Source organism: Girardinichthys multiradiatus, chromosome 24, assembly GCF_021462225.1.
Source record: "Girardinichthys multiradiatus isolate DD_20200921_A chromosome 24, DD_fGirMul_XY1, whole genome shotgun sequence".
NCBI classification, from domain to species: domain Eukaryota; kingdom Metazoa; phylum Chordata; class Actinopteri; order Cyprinodontiformes; family Goodeidae; genus Girardinichthys; species Girardinichthys multiradiatus.
The window spans coordinates 2462416-2469278 of record NC_061816.1 but is presented as its reverse complement, the minus strand read 5'-3'; the positions used below and the strand labels follow the sequence as shown (position 1 = coordinate 2469278).

The 6863-nt window shown below is 40.4% G+C and overlaps 2 protein-coding genes across 7 annotated transcripts in view; one reads left to right on the top strand and one right to left on the bottom strand.

Moving 5' to 3' along the window:
• Positions 1 to 6863, top strand: part of LOC124861426 (gastrula zinc finger protein XlCGF57.1-like) — a 1067819-nt gene that overhangs the window by 367144 nt on the left and 693812 nt on the right. The gene's annotated exons all lie outside the window — the stretch shown is intronic.
• LOC124861417 (gastrula zinc finger protein XlCGF57.1-like) overlaps positions 1 to 6863 on the bottom strand; it is a 364644-nt gene that overhangs the window by 91101 nt on the left and 266680 nt on the right. The window lies entirely within an intron of this gene.

Here is a 6863-nt window from a genome sequence, read left to right as displayed (position 1 = left end):
ACAGGGAACAAAGGATAAATGCTGCGGAACCTCGGAAGTCGGAACTGGGACGTCGGAACTTACGTCATTTCCGGGTTGTAGCGTTCCAGTTTCCTGCTTGTTTTCGTTCGTATTGATAACAACTGTAACAGCAGCCTTACAACAATAACACTGATCTACGCGCTATTTCGTGCATATAAACAGCGTTGAAACATCTCGTCTTATAAACACTGAAAGTAAATGTTGCATAAATAATAAAGAGCCGCTAAAAACCGTCACAGTAGAACATTTTTAAAAAAAATCTTTATTTAAACAAAGTAGCACAAACAAGTAAGGCAATTACAACAACAATGCAATTCTGTAAAGGGCATAGAACAGGCGGATCTCGAAATAGAAAAACAAAGTGTTATTGATATGAGAGAGAGAAAAAATTTATATATATATACACACACACACAGTACAGACCAAAAGTTTGGACACACCTTCTCATTCAAAGAGTTTTCTTTATTTTCATGACTATGAATATTGTAGCTTCAAACTGAAAGCGTCAAAACTATGAATTAGCACATGTGGAATTATATACTGAACAAAAAATGTGAAACAACTGAAAATATGTCTTATATTCTAGGTTCTTCAAAATAGCCACCTTTTGCTTTGATTACTGCTCCGCACACTCTTGGTATTCTGTTGATGAACTTCAAGAGGTAGTCACCTGAAATGGTTTTCACTTCACAGGTGTGCCCTGTCAGGTTTAATAAGTGGGAATTCAAGCCTTATAAATGGGGTTGGGACCATTAGTTGTGTTGTGCAGGAGGTGGATACAGTACACAGCTGATAGTCCTACTGAATAGACTGTTAGAATTTGCATTATGGCAAGAAAAAAGCAGCTAAGTAAATAAAAACAAGTGGCCATCATTACTTTAAGAAATGAAGGTCAGTCAGTCCGAAAAATTGGGAAAACTTTGAAAGTGTCCCCAAGTGCAGTCGGAAAAACCATCAAGCGCTACAAAGAAACTGGCTCACATGAGGACCGCCCCAGGAAAGGAAGACCAAGAGTCACCTCTGCTGCAGATAATAAGTTCATCCGAGTCACCAGCCTCAGAAATCGCAGGTTAACAGCAGCTCAGATTAGAGAACAGGTCAATGCCACACAGAGTTCTAGCAGCAGATACATCTCTAGAACAACTGTTAAGAGGAGACTGTGTGAATCAGGCCTTCGTGGTAAAATAGCTGCTAGGAAACCACTGCTGAGGACAGGCAACAAGCAGAAGAGACTTGTTTGGGCTAAAGAACACAAGGAATTAGACCAGTGGAAATCTGTGCTTTGGTCTGATGAGTCCAAGTTTGAGATCTTTGGTTCCAACCACCGTGTCTTTGTGCGGCGCAGAAGAGGTGAACAGATGGACTCTACATGCCTGGTTCCCACCGTGAAGCATGGAGGAGGAGGTGTGATGGTGTGGGGGTGCTCTGCTGGTGACACTGTTGTGGATTTATTCAAAATCGAAGGCATACTGAACCAGCATGGCTACCACAGCATCTTACAGCGGCATGCTATTCCATCCGGTTTGTGTTTAGTTGGACCATCATTTATTTTTCAACAGGACAATGACCCCAAACACACCTCCAGGCTGTGTAAGGGCTATTTGACCAAGAAGGAGAGTGATGGGGTGCTGCGCCAGATGACCTGGCCTCCACAGTCACTGGACCTGAACCCAATCGAGATGGTTTGGGGTGAGCTGGACCGCAGAGTGAAGGCAAAAGGGCCAACAAGTGCTGAGCATCTCTGGGAACTCCTTCAAGACTGTTGGAAAACCATTTCAGGTGACTACCTCTTGAAGCTCATCAACAGAATGCCAAGAGTGTGCAGAGCAGTAATCAAAGCAAACGGTGGCTACTTTGAAAAACTTAGAATATAACAAATATTTTCAGTTGTTTCACACTTTTTTGTTCAGTATATAATTCCACATGTGTTAATTCATAGTTTTGATGCCTTCAGTGTGAAGCTACAATATTCATAGTCATGAAAATAAAGAACACTCTTTGAATGAGAAGGTGTGTCCAAACGTTTGGTCTGTACTGTATATATATATATATATATATATATATATATATATATATATATATATATATATATATATATATATATATATATAAATAATAATGAAACAATAACTAAAATAGCAACAAGGGGATTGATATGTTACGATTGATATACATCGGTGGACAGTTCCATTAATATTTCAGTCAGATATTCATATGATTCAATATATTTTAGAGATTTCAAATATAACTGGAATTCAGATAAAAAGATATTAAAAACTGGGGATGATCTCAGCACTCTTTGTTTATGAATAAAGAATTTTGCCAAGCAAAATATTAGGTTACAACGGAGTTCTATTGTTTTGTTTTTTTATAACACTCCAAAAGTTACCATCTCTCTCTAGAAATAGATTCAGGAAGTGTAATTTTTGATTTGATCCACCTTTCTAAGCAATTCCAAAATATGTTGGTTTGATTGCATTTATAGAAGACATGGTCAATCGTTTCTATATCATTTTCACAGAATGAACATTTATTGTCATTGATATTAAAACGATTCCTTAGTAGCTCTTTTGAGGGATAGATTGCGTTTAAAATTTTAAAGTGTGTTTCTTTAGCTTTTGGTTGTATGGGGAGTTTTAAATAAAGAGTTCTTGACCTTTCAATTGATTTTTTCTCAAACTTGCAAAGAATGTTATTTTTATTTATTTTCCCAGGGAATAAAGTTTTGTTTAGACAGTTTCTAATTGTGTGGTTATTCAATTTTGGGTCAGTGAACGATATTCCATTAATAGATAATTTGGGTAATTGTGTAGTCATCAGACTATATGTTATTAAATTTTTATCTGATTAATAAATTGTTTTGGTAAGGCATTAAATAATCTGATAAATCCAGCTTTTGGGGGAAGGAATTGATATTTTGCGCATAATTGTTCGTAATTTAATATGCAACCATTAGCATCCATTAAGTGTATAATAGACCAAATATTCTTCTCCATCCAATCCTTATAAAATAAGGATTTATTGCGATGTAGTATGAATCTGTTATTCCATATGATAAAGGAGTGTGGTGAGTAGTTATGTACATAGAGCATTTTCCAGTAAAGTAACACCTGTTTATGCAACTCTGATAGTTTAATGGACAATTTATGAATATTGAAATCTGCTAGAAGTACAAGTTTTAGACCACCTATTTTGTTAAATACATAATTAGGAACACAATACCAAAATAACTGAGAATTTTTAATCCAGGATTTCAGCCAATTAATTTTAAGGGTTCCGTTAAGACAATCAAAGTCAATTACCTTCAGACCGCCATCTTTGATTTCTTTGACCATAGGACCACAGGGCTTAATGACTTCAGACCCGTCGCCCTGACCTCTGTGGTGATGAAGTCCTTTGAGCGCCTTGTGCTCTCACACCTAAAAGACATCACCGACCCCCTCCTTGACCCCCTGCAGTTTGCCTACAGAGCCAACAGGTCTGTAGATGATGCAGTCAACCTAGCCCTTCACTTCATCCTCCGGCACCTGGACTCCACAGGAACCTACGCCAGGATCCTGTTTGTGGATTTCAGCTCTGCCTTCAACACCATCGTCCCAGTTCTGCTACAGGAGAAGCTCTCCCAGCTGAGTGTGCCCGACTCCACCTGCAGGTGGATCACTGACTTCCTGTCTGACAGGAAGCAGCGCGTGAGGCTGGGGAAGCACGTCTCTGACTCCCTGACCATCAGCACCGGTTCCCCCCAAGGCTGTGTTCTCTCTCCTCTGCTCTTCTCCCTGTACACCAACAGCTGCACCTCCAGTCACCAGTCTGTCAAGCTTCTGAAGTTTGCGGACGACACCACCCTGATCGGACTCATCTCTGATGGTGATGAGTCTGCGTACAGATGGGAGGTGGACCATCTGTTGGACTGGTGCAGCCAGAACAACCTTGAGCTCAACGCTCTAAAGACAGTGGAGATGGTTGTGGACTTCAGGCAGAACCCAGCCCCACCTGCCCCCATCACCCTCTGTGACTCCACAATTGACACTGTGGAATCTTTCCGCTTCCTGGGAACCATCATCTCCCAGGATCTCAAGTGGGAGCCAAACATCAGGTCCCTCATCAAGAAAGCCCAGCAGAGGATGTTCTTCCTGCGGCAGCTGAAGAAATTCAACCTGCCAAAGACTATGATGGTGCACTTCTACACAGCCATCATTGAGTCCATCCTCACCTCCTCCATCACCATCTGGTACGCCGCTGCTACAGCCAAGGATAAGGGCAGGCTGCAGCGTGTCATTCGGTCTGCTGAGAAGGTGATTGGCTGCAGTCTACTGTCGCTCCAGGAACTGTACACCTCCAGGACCCTGAAGCGGGCAGGGAAGATTCTGGCTGATCCCTCCCACCCCGGTCACAGACTCTTTGAGACTCTCCCCTCTGGCAGGAGGCTGCGGTCCATCCGGACCAAAACCTCACGCCACAAGAACAGTTTTTTCCCATCTGCCACCAGCCTGGTTAACAAAGCCCGGAAACCACCCTGACACTCTCCCTTTCCCCCACACCCCCCCTTTTTTTGCTGACAGGACACCTGTAACTTGTAACTCTATGCGTTACATTAACGCTCAGCTTGGACTCCTGCTTTACTTGCACAATGATCACCTGCACTGTTGTATTGCTCTTGCATCTTATACTGCTCTATACTTACTCTCACTCACTTAAAACTGTGCACATATATTTATATTATATTGTACATATGTTTATACTGTTTAATTTGTACTGTATTGCACCGACTACGCCAAAACAAATTCCTTGTATGTCCAAAAACGTACTTGGCAATAAAGCTTTTCTGATTCTGATTCTGATTCTGATTCTGATGACTTTTCCGTAGGTAATGTGGCCTGTTTCTCCAAATAAAGTTCATGTTCATTTGGTTAATGGTCTTAGTTAAGCTAATTGGGACAGCAGTGCTATAAGTTGAATAAATGAATCTTGACAAACTTTCCATTTTGGATAAGTAAATACATCCTAAAATAGAAAGGTCTCGTTGGAGCCATGAGTTAAGTTTGGATTTGCAATCTTTAATCTTGTTTTCAATAGTTAAGGTTGATTCTTGGTTTTTAGTTATAACAGTTCCCAAGTATTTAATTTCAGATTTAATTGGGATGCTATATATTACTTTTAGGGGAGTGTCATGAATGGCTATAAGCTCACATTTTTTAAGATTTAGCACTACCTGAAGCTTCATTCAATTCCCTTGGGTGACATCTACTGGCAGTAGTGATTGTTGCACCAAATGAAGCCCTGCGAATGTGATGCACCTCTTGTGTAAATAATAGCACTTATGTATGTATATATGCGTGTTGTACATATGTGTTTTTAGTAACCCATTAAAGATTCTGAGTAATTAACTTATGAAAAAATAATAATTTAAAAACAATGTGAACTGTAGGGGATTACAGATGAAAAATAGCCATTAGGCTGATTCTGGCTTCTTTAACTTGAATTATCATTTGTTTTATGAAATTCCACTGTCCCATTTTAAATAAATAACTAAAAAAATACATAAATGAAGTGAAAATGTTTGATTTGTCATTCATATTTTCTTTGGGAGGGTGCTTGGTGTACAGAGTGTTTTTGAACACTGTGCTTGGTGTAATAAAGAGGGTGCTTGTTACCTCAGGTGTTTTTATTCAAGAAAAGTAATTTCTGCACAGTAGAAGGACTCAAATGGTTTCTTTTTTTGAGACAATTTCTCCAGCTTTGGAAAATACTCTTTCACATGGAACAGAGGAGGCTGGTGTGACAAGGAACTGTTTGGCTGGGTGGTTTAGGTTTGGATACAGAGAACAACTGGGAGTCCTTCACTATGAAGTCCACAAGAGCTTCATCAAGTTCTTTCTTCCTGGATCCTAAAAAAAATAAAGAAAAGTAACTTCAATTTAACTTACAAAAATTTAACTGTCATTCTTTCTAATTCTGCATGTACATCTATGTTATGCTGACCTTGATTGGTGGCAGGAGGCTGAGTGTTCTCGTGTTTGGCTCTATAATGCCTCAGCATTGATGACGTATTATTATTATTATACGTCAGCAGCTGCGGGCAAAGCAAACATTGCACCTGTAAAACCAAGATAACAACCAGTTACCGCACCTCTAGCATAACATGATACCATCACTGTAACACTACTGCATAGTATAGGCTACAGGCTTTCTAATAAACACTTTGAATGTACATTACCTTATTAGGTGGCACCAAACCGAAATATTCCCACACTTGGGAACATTTCCTAGATGGTTGCTCCATGATAGAATAACTCACCAAAACTCAGAATATCCAAAAACGAGAGCTGTTCGTAACGTATAATACGTGTAGAACGGGGATGTGAACTGGGGTTTGAGCCATCTTAAATACACTGAATCGCGCCAAATGTTTGAAACTCCGCCAGTCAACTCGAAGCAGTCAGCTGACTCGGTCTGAATGAAGCAGTGCTCCTCAACCTGCTCCTTGGCCCCTCCCACTGAAATTCACCATTGCAACGCTCATCCTGGCTCATCTCTAAGGGTGAGATGTATCACTTCATTCTCTTTTCTCAACAGTTTCCTCATTCATGTGCACTTCAAGCACGCTGTATTTCCCACTCCTCTTTTATATTCAGGTAGATCATATACTGCCATGCATTCTATCATTCTGCTCAGGGTCTGCTCCAAATCCTGCAGGGGCAGCTCATTAATCTGGTTTCTCTCATTTTACCATCTCCCGAGGTTGACCACTGTATCGCTTTCCCTGACGGCTTTCATGCTGTGTTTAAATGATCTACTCCCCACCTTTCTAAAAATCCCCTTTTTTGGCGAGCTTGCAGCCG